Source organism: Podarcis tiliguerta (genome assembly GCF_965153285.1).
Source record: "Podarcis tiliguerta genome assembly, chromosome: 7".
NCBI lineage: Eukaryota > Metazoa > Chordata > Lepidosauria > Squamata > Lacertidae > Podarcis > Podarcis tiliguerta.
Window position 1 is genome coordinate 50420646 of NC_139540.1, and position 16049 is coordinate 50436694.

Below are 16049 nucleotides of genomic sequence, written 5' to 3' on the forward strand. Positions count from 1 at the left end.
AGAGACCAGTGAGTTTTAGAGTCTGTGTAGACCAGGCATAGAGAGTTGTGCTTCTCTTTGGATGACTTTAAAGATGACAGACAAATTCATGGAAAATAAGGCTATCAATTGCTATTAGCCATGATGGCTTATTCTGCTTCCACTGCTGGAGGCAGTATGCCTCAGAGTACTAGTTATGGGGTGTACAAGTGGGGAGAGTTCTGTTGCACTCAGGTCCTGCTACTGGCTTCCTACAGGAAACTGTGAGAACAAGATGTTGGACTGGATGTGCCTTTGGTCTGATCCAGAAGGAACTCTTCTTCTTGTGTTCTTATAGAAGGAAACCCTGGAAATGTCAGAAATGGCTACAAAACCGAACAAAACATAGTTGGAAAAGTGGAGGAAGGAGCTCAGTAGTAGTGAGAGTAACACAAGTGGATAACTGAGTTCCTGGTAAAACATAAGACTGTTCCTCTGACTTTTACACAGTCCCTTAAGAAGCTAGCACATATTACAACAGGCAATATGCCTCATTTTTTTCACAGTGAGAGCCAGCTGGTGAGAGCCAACCTTCAAATCCATTTTGGTAGTGAGAGAAAAGTGACAGAAAAGCATTCTGCATATGCTCAAAGTCTCTCTGCCTCCCTCCCTCTTGATTTCAGACAGACACTTTTCTATAGAGCATCATGACAACTGACAATTACTCAGGGCATAATTAGGATCCTGCTTTAGAGGAAGTCCTACATAGGTTACACTTCTGGCCTTTTTTTTCTGTCCTAGCATGGTTTCTGGAACTGTACAATCTTAAGAAATCCATTTTTACTGAAAGTCCACCTGGAAAGACATTTCCCTGAGCGCTGTGTACATGTCAAAATTGTGGATATTTGCCAGGTCAGTAAAGAATACATGTTGCCACCATGAAGTATGTGGGGGAACGATTCATGCACCTGCCAAAGAGGACTACAGGAAGCAAAGTCCCTTTCAAGCTAGCCTGTCAATGCTCACATCTAAAAGGCATCTAACAAATCCCTTCCTCTGAGCTTTTTCTATCTTTCTCCATTTTACTTGCTCAAATAAAACTGACTTCATTTGAAGTGTAACACTTCCCTGCAACTTAAAATGCAGTAGCATTCCTGCTGATTCTGGTGCCAGCAATCTGCCATCTCTGAGCTGAGCAAGGTTGTTTCAGATCTAAGTGGGATGACATTGTCCCTTTAAGGGATCATTTTCCCCCCTCCCACAGCTTTCAACCTCCTAGAGAAACTCTTTCAACAGATAAGGACATCATAAAATATTTTCCAGGTTTCTCAATTTTATTTTCTTTGACAGCATCTGGGGTTTTTTTATTTAAAGAGATTATCTGGAAAAAAATATTGTTCTTCACTGTGTCACCTGTATCTCCTTTGCTTGCTTTTTTAAAAAAGTGAAGATTAAAATGGGTAACATCGTGATCAGATATGTAGTTCTACTATGTTATTAGAAGATTAGAATTTCATCTTTAAAAGTAAATACATTTTAGAGTCTTTTTACATGAGCACCTTGGTAGACTGTACGTGTAGCATGGTGAAATCTAGTTTCCAGAGCCATTGCAAATAGTTGTTCATCTCTGTATAATGGTCTCACTTTCAAGTGTTGAAACACCTACTGTCACTTACACAGCTGCCAGTTAAGGGATATTTTATTCTACCTGCCAGCCAGCAAACATGTATCAGCAGGGCTGATTTCTGATAACCAGCCATTGTGAGAGGTTCTCTTTTTTGAAGTCCTCATATCATCTTAATTTGAAGTCCTCCATTGTTTTCTCACCTTATATTTGATTTGGAGACTGGATATCTTGGCTATCAGTTAAGAGGAGGTTTCAGTGGAAAAATTAACATCTCCTCTTGTGTTCAACCTTGGTGAAATTACAGACAATGGCTTTAAGGAGGGTGAGGAAAGATTTGTTACCTGAAGGCAGTGTCTCCACATTACAATGAAATTAAGCCGCATTCTGATACTGTCAGAACTGGAGTTCAGTAATTCATGTATGGCTTATGGATTAGTCCTGCTTTCCAACAACACGCCTCCCAGCTACATCTTTGACCTTTATGCCTTCAGTTGGGAGGTCTTAAGGGGCCTTTTATCTATGTTGAGCTACAGGTGGTCAAATGTCTCCCTATGATCAGGAACCCTGGTTACCAAGGGCTTCCAATTGCTGTATGTTCAGCTGAGCATGCTTAGAAGACCTTTCCTTACCTTTGTGCTAAACACCTGAAGTGGAGCCCAGTGTGGGTGTAAATGTTGGTTGCAGCCAATTCTTATTAAGTCTGAAACAAGCTACAGGTAGGGTGACATTCTGTTTATTTAGAACAATAGGAAATACTAGAATGTGGTGGGAAGTATAGGATTTTGTTATTGTGTGTGTATGTAACGTCTATCATTTCCTTTGCGTATTCTTTCCCGCCCCACTTTTGGTCTAGAGTCTATTGACAGATATAATTTTTATTCATTCCATGACCATATCCACTGAAAGTTCACCCAGCGCAAGGTTGTGCATATGCTCCTTTGTGATCACCAATGACCAACCATGCAACTTTTAGAGAAGACTACAAAGTCTCATGGGCTGTGGCATGTTAAAAAACTAATGGTCTCAAATCAACAGATTGAATTCACCTAATAAACCTGTGAGTAGAGGCCTTATGCAAGGGATTCCACTTATGAAATGGGGCTTTCTTCCTCCCCCCCCCCCGCCCTCCCTACAATTGGCTTGGAGGGTTTCAGGAGAGCCCTAGAACAGCATGCAGCAGGGAGGAGCTTCCATCTGGGAAGCTGCTATGATTGCAAAGCTGGAACATTTGTAACAATGCAATTTTGAATTCCACTCAACATGTTGAGCTGTTGTTTCCTTCAGATTGATTAACTATGACCAAATCACCTGCATGTCAATAGTATGTCCCCCAGGGTCCTCTTTAGGAACTAAGTAATGGACATTCAGCAACGTATAATTTGATAGACCCTGGCTGCAGCTGCTACCTTAGATGCTCCAGGATGTGTTGTCCTAGCAGTTCTGTAACCACACAACCTTGTGAGGGTGGGGAGGTCTCCACCAGAAAGAAACAGTGGGGACCACCAGGTAGCACAGAATTATAGGATGTTTGGGGCCACTGCATGTGGGGAAAATTAAGATGGTGGCTGCTCAGAGCCTCATCAGCAGGCACCATCATTGGTTGTGGGTCCTGACAGCTGTCCAGAAATGTTAGTTGATGATGTTGGATCTGATGGGAACCATTGAGCTGTCAGTTATTTGGAGCGACTTTCTTAGTGTGGCATTTGGCCCTGAATGTCATTACAAGCATTGATGGCAATGCCCCAATTTTCTGACCCAACTGCCAGTTTAAGAAAGGAATCCCATTTTTCCTATACAGCATTAACATACAAATACTATAAAAATTTGGCTGTTGTTAATCATTATCTTTCAGCAGTTATTTTCTTATTTTTTAAAAAATATAAAGTTCTTTTTCCATGCTGATGATAAAAACTTGTTTTACTGCCTGCAGTGTACCCTGTGCTTTAGATTTTTATGCCTTCATATTTTGTATCCTTATCTGTTCTTCCATTTTCTGAAAAAGATTTTAGTACTCAAAGAGCAGAGGGATGCTACCTGCCATGATTTCTGCCAGTACAGTGATGTATTTGCAGTATGAGACACAGACCATTTTCTCCCTCTGGAATTACAGTGAGGAGAAGTGTTGGGTATGCGTGCCTGTGTAGTATTATTATTTTCCATTGAACTGGGGCACTTTAAACTGTTCTGAGAGACTATGTCCCTAGTCCCTGACTTAATACGGAAAAATAATAATGTAAGAATAGCAGTGAATCGTATACAGGAAGGCTCCAGCTGTGATTGCTGGCTTTTTAGTCTACAAAGCAGCACTAGGAGACTCAACTCAATTTAAGGGCTATGGCAGGCTCTATTTCACAAATGAGAAGTTTAGGCCACAAGGGAAGGGGAGAACAAGAATTGTATGCATGTGTTCATCATTAGAGTTGAGTGAAACGTTCACTACATAGCTTAGCTTTAAGCAAATGGATATAAGAAATCTTTATATACACTGATTCATTATTAGACTGATCAGTAACAATAGAACCCTTGGGAAAGAACTGGACTGATTGGGTCAGTCAATTGTTCCTTCTTACCTCACAGAGAGTATATTCACACCAGGGCTGACTCTACCATAGAACAGTGCTGTACCACTCACAAAGCCTCTCCATTATTGCTGATGTGACTCTAGGAAAATTGCATTGCCGCTATAAGCCATATGAAAGCTATCCAGAATTTTATCCAGAGGGGTTACTCAAAATGCATGGGCCAGCTTCATCATCCAGATACTAATGCATATTCCAGCCATGTCTCCCAGCTTACTTGTGACCAACATTAGTCTGAAGGAGGACTATGTGCAGGGATACACAAGTATGAACACTGGCTTTGTTGATGTCACATCAGCCAGCAAAATGCAGACAGTGGAGGTTACTCTATCAAGGCTAATGGGGTACTTCCTCACCATCCTCAGTTCTTCCAATTCCAATTCTGCCCACCTTCCTATTTAAAAGTGGCCAGCTTCTAGTGTGGGCACTAGCTCTTGTGTTATGGATAGCCTCTTCATACTTGAATATGGGTTATGGGAGAGGTTTGTAAGGTTGTGTGAGAAATCCTATTGAATCCTGAGCGAATGCTACAAATGTGAACACTATAACATGAAAAGACCATATTTTTCAGTCTATAAGACACCCCCTATTTTGGGGGACTCTGATTTAAGAAAATGGAGGGTGATGGCCCCGTGTATAAGATGCCCCCTAATTTTGGACATAATTTTAAAGGGAAAAAACCTAGACTTAAACACGGAAAATACGGTGAATGGTGTACTCTGAAGCTGATGAAAAATCTCAGGGCAGGTGAGGAGGCGTAAGTGAGCAGAAAAAGCACACAGGCTAACTTCCATAGTTACCAACACTTTAGTTATACAGACAAGCAGCTTTTATTCCTCAGATGTTTGTTACAGACCTTAACTTGTAGAGAGCCACAGATGATTTATTTTGTATTAGTGGTAGTTCTTCCTTGCTCTCAACAAGCCTGACTGATATGTTGGATTAGCCGTTGTGCACTCATGTTTTCTGCCTCATTTTCCAGGGTAAGGGTTTGTTTGTTGGTAATCCTCTTCATAGCTCTCTTTCTTCCATAGCCCTTATTCAGCAAAAAGCATTGGACAAGGTATACTGTTTCTTGCTCCTGGGTCTGGTAGATATTGACAAATCTCTGTGGAGAGGAATATAAGGCCCAGGGTTAAAAGTGAAGTGTATCCAGACAAACTTAGTTGTGCTTACTTCCAGTTGAAATCAACGGGACTTAAATCGTTACTAGCATGTCCCATTGATTTCAGTGGGAAGGAGAAACAAATGGTAAGACACAGATTCCATATATGACAACACCAATCACAGGAAGAAAAAGCAAGATGACCTTAAAGAGCTCAGGAAAACGTTTATTAGGCCCAACACATTTCATAATAAATCCTGTGTCACTGATATAGAGATAAATAATATAAAACTATGAAATACTTATATGAACCAGTACTTAATGGTAAGACTTTATATGGTCTCAAAATATCAACAGCAACCAGGAACAGGACAAACAACTAATCCATTGTTTAGAAAGTTCAGACTGGATTAAACTGGATTCAGCCCAATTTCTTTTTCTCATCAGCAGATGAAGCACACCACAGTGAGATCTGATTGAGATAGACATGGTTTAACTACATGATATTTTGCATGTAGCTTGTACACAGTTTTCTTTGGGATCTGAACATATGGAAGAGCAGTCAGTGCTTTCCTTGCTCATTGCAAGCACACTCTGTGCCCTATTTGCCATACACACCATCTGTTGTTAGGGCATATGGATTGGGCCGTTGTCATGTGCTGAGCAGATAGTTGTACCACCAGAGATTAAGCAAGTAAAGGAGGAGAAAAGCAGCAATGACTGGATGCAGTCAGGGGTGAATGATGCGCTACTTCTAATACTGCTAATTTATTTAGTATTCAGACTTCACTGAAGAACCTTTTGTCACATCATCCATCACAGAATGGCACTGGAGAGATGGAGTTTAGAAAAATTAAAAACCTGTTTGTTACTGTAAACCAAAGAGCATGAACAACATCCATCAAACACAGACAGAGGTGGAAGATAAACAAGAGTTGGTTGGAACCAATTGATGTGCACTGATTTTTTCGTAACTCCAATTTATTAAAATGCTTCTGCTAGAGATTAACTATCTGTAGTGCAATATTTATCTTCTCTCCCCTTCCATCTGCATGGCTGCACATAGCAATTTCAAACACTTAAAAAAATTAATTGGGGAAAAAACATGTTTCTTCTTATTTTTTATAGTTTTACAGCTTATGCTAACGCCTGTATTTAGAAGACACACCACAGCTACATTTTTCAGTATGTTATAGCACATGGCAGGCATAAAAGGTATGCCTCCTACAGTAATGCTAAAAGCTGCTTGGCTTAATTCCCCCTAGTGTGTGCACAAGTATATGAGCTCATCCAGTGAATGGAACAGGCAGCCTTGGGGAGGTTCTATCTATCTCAGCTTCCATTTTATTTTATTTAAACATTTTATATACTACTTAACACAGTAGTCTCTGAGAGGTGTACAATAAGATTTAGAAGAAGAAGAAGAAGAAGAAGAAGAAGAGGAGGAGGAGGAGGAGGAGGAGTAGTTTGGATTTGATATCCCGCCTTTTACTCCCTTTAAGGAGTCTCAAAGCGGCTAACATTCTCCTTTCGCTTCCTCCCCCACAACAAACACTCTGTGGGGTGAGTGGGGCTGAGAGACTTCAAAGAAGTGTCACTGGCCCAAGGTCACCCAGCAGCTGCATGTGGAGGAGCAGAGACGCGAACCCGGTTCCCCAGATTACCAGACTACCGCTCTTAACCACTACACCATACTGGCATAATAATGATAAAATCAGTTAAAACCATAAATAAAAGAAGTATTTGCTCAGCACCAGAAGTTCAACAGGAATTGGGGGAGGAGGGCATGTCTGATCTCAGCTGGAAGTTTGACAAAATTGGGCCCAGAATTGAGCACATGGCTCCTGATAGAGGTGAGCTGTGCATTCAAGCCACCACTAGGCATGACTACTCCAGATGGTCCTTAAGGTATCCTGGACCCCATTTGTTAAGGCCCTTGTAAATTAATAGAATAGCCTTGAATTAGTTTCTCTGTGAATTAACACTTTTCCATGTCTAAACTGGGTATAATAGTAACTGTACAATCTCACAGGGATTCTTGTTTTGATCACACACCAGAACCTTAACGAGCATCTATAATTTTAAATGGAATTAATGGGGATGCACAGCTATAAATGATCACTAAAACAGCCAAATATCCTGGAAGTAATTCAAAGCAGTACTAAACAAAAGTCCTTTAGTGGTGTCATAGTTGGGCTAGAATAATAGCTTGTGCAAGTAAGGCACAGGAAGTCAGTATGGGTCTCATTACTGGTTGTACAACAGATTGTTGTAAGCTCCAATACTTCCTGTTGTGAAACCTGTTGCATGATAAACTTCCATTAGTGCAGCTGTTGTGTTAAGTTGTGGGTGAACATATCAGACGACCTAGCGATTCTTCAAGCAGCTCTTGTTTATTCACAGGCCAGAACAGAAGTCAACTGAAGGGTTCAGTCAGCCTGCTTATATAGAGCTCCAGTGCAACGTAACTGTAACAATTTTCTAAAACTAGCCAATCACTGAACGTCACTTTCGATCCCTTATTTGCATAACTATCTACAGTATCCCCCTGCTGGCCCAGGGTGAGAACTTCAGTACATAACATGTTGGATTTCATATGGCACAGCCATTATTCTTGCTCTTATGCTAGCACAACAGCCCTTGCATTGCTGGTCAGAAAACATTGAATCTGGATTCATGGCTAGTACCAGATCGTTCCAGGCTGGTGTGCAATGGGTGTTGCACAACCTAGGAAGGTATGATCCTACCTTGGGAAAAATTTTCAATTTCCACTCTTTTCAAAATTATTTTAATTTCCTTTGGAGGTTCTCAAATGTTTAAACTGTTTAAGAACCTTCAAATTTGCTTTTGATTCTATACAAAATAAAGATTTTGCTGCTGCTTGAAGGATTCTTAAAATTTGGATGCTTAGATGACACTAAGCCACCTTATGCACTTTTGAAAAAATAAAAGGAATAGTAATAATAATAATTATGCAGTAATTATGCAGTAATTATGACAAATGGTGATTCGTTCTTTCCTGTTTGGCATCTCTAGTATCCTGCAGAACAACTTTTAGATTTACTGAAAATGACTCTGAGCTTCACTTCAGTTTGAACACCTCTAAACTTCAACCATTCCCATGTATCATCCAGACTCTGTACTCATAACACTGGGAAGTAGATGCAATTTTCTTTTAAGGCAAACTTAATTATATTTATGCCTTTTCAAAATGACTGCTGCCAAATTTATATCTGAACTCATCATATCAGTGGATTAGACATTCCGTATCATTCCCTGCTGCTGACTTCTGAGCATTATTTACTTGATTATAAAGCCTGGTTTGATGGGACACAATCACATTTCTGTTCTCAATTATCAGCCCAAACTGTGTTAGTCAGAGATCCCTTTGAATAAAGAAAATGACCTAATGGGTTAGTTCTCTGCCATGGAATTCAAATGTCTCTATTCAAATGTCAAACCAAACTCACTTTCGCTCCCCCTAACCTTTTTAAGTTAGCTAAAAGTATGGAAGCAACAAGCAATTTGATTTGCAACTTAGGGGCAGTTCAAGCATTATTGAAACTGGCATTCTTGTATATGCAGTGGAACACAGGCTACATGTCTCCTGCCTATTAAATATCAATTATAATGTGATTCATATATCTGCACAAGTACACATAACCTCTGCAACCCATCTTCCTTGAAGAAGAAGGAATGGATGCTTTAGAAATTATGAGCCGTATATCACAGCACCCAAATCCATGCTGTGTGTGCACCAGTAATCACTACTATCCCAAACATGCTTTATTTTTTTAATTCACAAGCTATATATATATAACTGTCACTATAAATAGCATTTATAAGTGGCACCAGGATGACTGTGAAACTCTTGTATTATTTTGAATGTGAGTGCATTATACTGTACAGAGTCAAACGAAAGCCGAACCGTTTAATTATTGCTTTCTGCATTCATATTCCTTGGACATGATTCTCTTGTTTCCAGTCTTCCTTTTCTTTTCTCTCTGTTAAATATGAAATGGGAGTAATTAATTTTAGACTCCCTAGAGCCTATTGCAACAACCTTGGGAATTGGATAACAGTCTGCACGAGGCAAACCATGTTGTCAAGATAATTTTTACTGCAGCTTGATGTTTCTTGTGCTGTTCTAATAAAGACCACTCCATTTCATGCACATAAAACTATATTGACAATCAATCCTCTACACTCTGGCTATTCCAACCATTTGCGCTCTTCCTTTAATGCCCTAGGACACCTCTGTGTTAACTTATAGTGTGGTAACGTCAGCTGCTTGCATGCATAAGAACTTAGACGGCTGCAAATTTTATTGCAGCTGTTTATCTATTGAGGGAAGGGCAAGTAAGCATTCTTCCCCCATCCCTTTAAATTGCACAGCAGAAAACTTGGTAAATTTTCAGCCTACGTTTTCATTGACTCCCACGTAGCACCAGATCTATTTACTCAGATTACTACCTATTGGTAGACCCAGATTATCACCACAAAGATAGGAAGACACATGGAAAATAGGAAGCTGAGTCAGACAACTCATCCATCTACCTTTGTATTATCTGCGCTGACTGGCAGTGGCGCTCCATAATTTCAGACTTGGGACATTCTCAGCCCTAACTGGAGATGCCAAAGAATGAACCACATCTCACATTAATTTCTCATTCTAATTCCAGGTGCTCAGCTTGTGGAGTCCTTGAGTTTTCATTCTTCTCTAGCTGAGCTTCTAGTTAAGCGCTTTCACATCAGCTGGCTAACAGCTCTAAGATGGCTAATTAACCTAATTGGCTTATCTTAATGATTTAGGACTATCTACAAAGGATCCATACAATGACCAAAACATGGAAATACACCTCAGCTTCCATTTTATCATGATGGTGATTAGAAGAAAACGAAGCTGATTTTACAGAGGTGACCTGCTTGCTAAACAGAGCTCTTTAATATCAGCTGCAAAAGGTCTGAAAACTACCAGTTTGGAATAATAAAGCTTGCCACTAAACAGCGTTATCCACTGGTCTTGCTGCCAGCCCAACAGAGAGCATGTGAGAAACATAGCAGGGTTCTGCAGTCTGTTTTGTATTGTTTCTGCATCTTGTCTTGCACATTCAGGGATGAGGTTGTATGAATTTTTCAGCATATATCCTGCCCAGCTCTGGAAGCTCAGAGCAAATGGTTCAGAACAACAGATGATCTCAACAACTACTTAAAAAAGAACAGATGGCCTAGGTGAGGCAGGTATCACTAGGATCTTGACCCTCATGAGGCTGGATGTGGGGAAACCCTTCATGTCTCAAGGGGCATAAAATGTCTTTGACCGTAACTAGCTCTCTGTGGATGGAAGGGCTCTTGATCCAGCAGATGTTCCCACATGAGTTGAGGTGACATTTCCTCTGATCTGCCCTTCCCACTATAGGCCCCTGCACTGCCTCTCATGATGCTCTGGAGGGTCCACCAACCTTCTAGAACAATTAAGGGAGCAACAAGGCTGCAGAGAAGATGTATCTTGTGAATGTCCCTTTGTTCATCAGACCCAAGCAGATGTTCCCCTCCTGTTGCATCATTTAGACAGCATTGGGATATTTTTTCACCCAGGCATTTGTTACATGAAAGGTGGCAGGTTTCAGCAGAAAGTGTTACAGGATTCAAATTGGTTTATTTAATTGCTTAACTTTTTGTAATTGTTTAGTTATTTCCTTGTAGATCTACTAAAATATAAACTCTGTTATTATGTTGTTTGTTTAATATTTCGTATTTGGGGCAACATTTAATTACCGGTATACATATTTATTTATTTTTTTAAAAAAAGAAATTACCTATTTAATTGGAAGCAGAATGATGATCAGAACAGACCACTGGCCTGATCCAGTCGCTCTCCTTATGCCTTCAGAGGCAGAAGTAGTCTCCTGACTGCTACCTCTTACCTGTAGGGCAGGTGTGGGCAACTTTGGGCCTGCCATAAGTCAGACCCTCCAAGTGTTGCTATTTTCCAGAGACAGTCCCTGATTTACACAAACCATCCTGGTTTCTGATTTGATCTGGAAATGTCCCACTTTTCCTTCGGATGCCCCTATTTTCATCAGAGAAATGTTGGAAGGTATGGTAGGAAGTCCCTCTTTTCATTGGAGGATGTTGGAGGGTATGGAGTTATCTGACCCCAGAGCTGTCTGAAAGCAGCCATGTATAGGGAAGTTTTTTTTATGTTTTTATATATGTTGGAAGCTACCCAGAGTGGATGAAATAATCCAGTCAGATGGGTGGGGTATAAATGGTAAAATTATTAATATGGAATGGGACATCCCTGTTTTCATCAAAGAAATGTTGAAGGGTATGCATAAGTTGTCAAACTACAGCTCCCATGATCCCTGGCCCATTGGCTATGGTTGCTGGAGCTGATGGTGTAGCAACATCATGAGAGCTAAACATTTCTTATACCTGTTGTAAGGAATGCTGCTGCTGCTGGAAGCATCTAACTGACCACTGTTGAAAACAGAATGCTGAACTAGGTCAGTCCCTGTATTGAAGCAGCTGTCTTCTTATCTTTAATAAGGGTTTTTATTCAAATGTTCATAGAGTTTCCATTGCTTGCTAAATATAAAAAATTAGACCATGTCACAGTAACTTTCTGGTGCATTTTATCCTTTAGATGTCCTTTGAGAAATCTTGATGTACAACCTAGTCACTTTCAAGTGCTTTTATTCATTGAGCAAAATGGGACAAGGGCCTGACAGGGACTAGCCTGAGAATGTGATTTTAAATGCCTGTTATTATTTTTCAGAGAGACCAGGGTGTGTGTTGGGAAGTCTGCATAACATCAGCACTTCAGTAAAGTGTAAAGCAGAGTGCATTATGTAATAGCCAAGGTTGTATCTGATTTTTTTATTTTTTTTCAGAGCTGCTAATTGGAAGATGAAACGAGCAGAGCAAAATGCACAGGCGGTGTTTTCCACCATGTACCATATGATTAAAAGATCACCTTTTTTGCTTCATACCCGCCATCTGACTCAGTTTTTTTCTGATGGATTCAGCATCTTCCTGAACTGTATCCAACAGAGAGAGAAGGAGAGGGAGAGAGATAAAGTAAAATAAAAAAGTAGAGCTTGTTAAGTTTTGGGGGCAAAAAGCAAGCAAGCAAACCAACAAACAAAAACCCTCTATCACGAATTGTTTGTGTCACTCACAGTTCACCAAAGAGATTTTCCAGAGAACTACACTACGTAGTTTTGACCGTTGAAGTGAAAATCTTTGCGGAGCTTACATTTTCAGGAATAGTTTGTCGTTTTCCAATTGCTTTAGGATTTTCAAAGTTCACTGTTCATTTTGGCTCCTGGTTGCTTTTAAAATTTATGTTACCAGATGAAGGAGCTAATCTCTTTTGATTCAGATCCATTCACTCTGGGAGTTCAATTTAAAAAGTTAGTATGTCCTCAGAAAGAAATAGGGGGGGAAAGCCCCAGCAACATGAAATTGGATTACTTTCTTTGGGGGGGGGGGAAAGGTGACTGGCAGCCCCATCTGTAACTAGTTATGCTGATTTAGCTCTATTGATTCCAGAAGGAGAAGGGACCAAACAACTTAAATCTATGCATTTAATTGTGTTATTTCTTCCTGACCATTAGAGAGGATAAAAGAGAAGAACAAGATAAGGAAAACCAAAATGGCATTAAGCTATGAAATTGACACCCAAATCTTATGGATCGCCTCAGACTGCAGTTGCGGCAGATACCTACCGGTAATCACATATTGTGGCAAAACCTCCCTCTTGCTTTTCTGCCTGGCCCATTTCCATCTGTCTGACTCCATTTAGCAAGGCTGCTCCATTTACTAAGGGTGACTAGAGATCCCATATGTTATGGGAAGAATCATGGTCATGTATGTTTTTCTGGCCCCTTGCGGGAGACAGAGGAATTGATGGTGGATGATGGTGGATGATGCCTTAGAGCTCAGCCATTGTTTGGCATGCTGTCGACATGTTTTCTGCTACTTTTCATTATTGATTGTTAATACTGCACTTTTCAACTGACTCATCATAATGAACTGAATTGGTTTGAAACCTTCTGAAACACCTTACTGATTTAGCATAGCTGGGGAAAGATTTCTTAGCTAAAAGTGGTTACAGTGGTACCTCGGGTTAAGAACTTAATTCGTTCTGGAGGTCCATTCTTAACCTGAAACTGTTCTTAACCTGAGTTACCACTTTAGCTAATGGGGCCTCCTGTTGCTGCCGCCGCGAGATTTCTGTTCTCATCCTGAAGCAAAGTTCTTAACCCGAGGTACTATTTCTGGGTTAGCGGAGTCTGTAACATGAAGCATCTGTAACCTGAAGCGTCTGTAATCCGAGGTACCACTGTATTAATTTTGTGATAATTGGGACATACCCAACTAAGTCATGCGCAGAGCAGTCCCAGACTTAAGCCTGTTGATTTCAGTGGGTCTGTTCCCAATATTTGGATACATATTGTTTGTGTTCTTTTCCTTTGGATATAAATATTGTTTGTTCCCACAAGTTCACAGAGGAAGGTGGTCCATTATGCAGCATGACTCTGAATACAAGCTGCTGAGAATCAGAGGTGCGTAGGATGGTGTTGCACTCATGCCATGTTGGCGGGCTTCCCATGGGCATCTGGTAAGAAAAGGATGATGAACTAGATGGACCTCTGGCCTGATTCCATAGGTTATTCATATGTTCATTAGGGGGAATGCCACCAGCATCAAAATGCCAACTCCCACCTGCTTACCTTCTTACTTATCTCCAGTCCAGGAGATGGAGCTACCCATAAACTCCTTTCCCCGCTTAGAAAAAGGGCTGTTCTTGAATAATGTTGTAGAGAGGATGAGGAGGACAAAACTAGACTTAGTTCGCTCTGTTTGTTATTGGGTCTGGTTTCACCTACTCCCTGATTTCTGCCCTGCCAGTGCCAATGGGTACTAACCACCAATAGGCATGTATAGACCAAAATATCACCAGTTTATTACAGCAACAGACGAAGCCAAAATATAGCTGGTACAGGATGCAAGAAAAAACTGGGAAGTCACACCACCATGCATAACTGTCATTCTGTAGATAGAAGATGCTGCAAAGGTTTTAGTAAAACACAGCTCTTTACAGTTCAACCATAGATTGCGGCCAAGTAGACTAATCCTCTGAATGTTTATTCAGGAGTCTTAAACTTTAAAGGAGACTTTCCCCCCAATTTGCATAGATATGCAAACTTAATCAAATATAAATTCTGATTTTGAAATTCAGATGGTTTTTATTCAAAAAATTTAAGACTTATTCTGAGATCTTTTTATGACTCTTGGGTTTTACTTTCAGCTTATTTCCATTCACAGTCATTTTTATTTATATTATCCATTTTTTGTTTTTGTTTTTTCCTGTTAACTTTTGCATTTTGATACTTTTCTTCAGCTACCTATGCCTTAATGGTAAATGACAAGTCTGGGGCAGTCCATCATCTGGTGACCTGTTTATAATCTATCTTCCTCATTCCTTGATTTTAAAATGGCATTTTTTAAACAAATAAAAAGCAGCCCCTTTTCTCACTGCAATGACTAATGGTGCTATGCTTAATATGATGCAATGTTTAATATTCAGGGCTAGTTTTACTGCAGTGCTTTTGGTACAGTAAACCTTTATGCTTTTATGTTTCTCTTTTTTCCTTCAGATTTATTTTATATCAAACATTTTTGTACCCAGCTTTGTTCTTTCCAGATTTCAAGAAGTGTAAAATCAATAGCCATAGCAAGAATACAATGATAAAACTAGAAATAAGATTCCTAAATTAACTTCCAACACTTTGAAGGACCCAGGATGCCTAACAGCAATTTAAAAAATTATACAAATGTCATAACATACAAATATCATAAAAATACATTTAAATGACAACAAATTTATAACCACTTTTAAAGATACAGTAGCAAAAACAATACATTCTTCCTGTTGATCTTGACCAGCATCACCAAGTGCTGGCAAGATTAATGTGTTTTTAAGCAACATCAAAACTTCAGCAGTAGGGAGGGCAATCCTATCTCAGCGATGGAGAAGTTCCATAAAGAGAGGCCCTGCCCCCATGCCACCACCCTATGGGTCTCAACCAGGGCTGATCCATCCATGTGGCAAGGTGAGGCGACCACCTTGGGGGCAGCAGATTCTGCCTCCAACAAATACATCACCCACTGCTGCTGCTGCTATGGTGAAAGCAGTGGCTGTGGTGAGCTCCTTGGAAGTCAGATCTGCCACCTCCCTGGCTGTCTCCCCATGCCTCCTCTGCAACATCCCACCCCTAGGGAGGAAGTGGCAGAAGTTGCCTTCTCCTGGGTTCTGCGCCTGCCCAGCATGATTCACAGTGTGACCTCCCCTGTGTTAAAATTAAAAGCAACAATATTTTAATTCCCACCTCAGTTGCCGGGTAAGGTTGATTTGCCACCCACCCCCTGCTCCCTAAACAGTCGTACCTTGGAAGTCAAACGGAATCTGTTCCAGAAGTATGTTCGACTTCCAAAACATTCTGAAACCAAAGTGTGGCTTCTGATTGGCTGCAGGAAGTTCCTGCAGCCAATCGGAAGCAGCAGGAGCCCCGTCAGATGTTCGGCTTCCAAAAGAATGTTTGAAAACCAGAACATTTACTTCCAGATTTTGATCTTTCAGGAGCCGATTTGTTCGGGAGCCAAGGCATTTGAGATCCAAGGTATGACTGTATAGATTTTCATTCACTCCTCCTTCCCTGGTGGGGGCATTTTGTGGTTTAGCTTGGGTGCCAAAATGTCTTGGGCCAGT

At 40.5% G+C, this 16049-nt stretch overlaps 1 long non-coding RNA gene across 1 annotated transcript; it reads right to left on the reverse strand.

Moving 5' to 3' along the window:
* Positions 1-4952: 4952 nt before the first annotated feature.
* Positions 4953-12302, reverse strand: LOC310682690. The gene is made up of 3 exons (XR_014514104.1): positions 12249-12302; positions 9198-9273; positions 4953-5272 (listed from the first exon to the last, which is right to left on the reverse strand). It is a non-coding gene; the product is annotated as an uncharacterized lncRNA (long non-coding RNA).
* Between the last annotated feature and the right edge of the window lie 3747 nt (positions 12303-16049).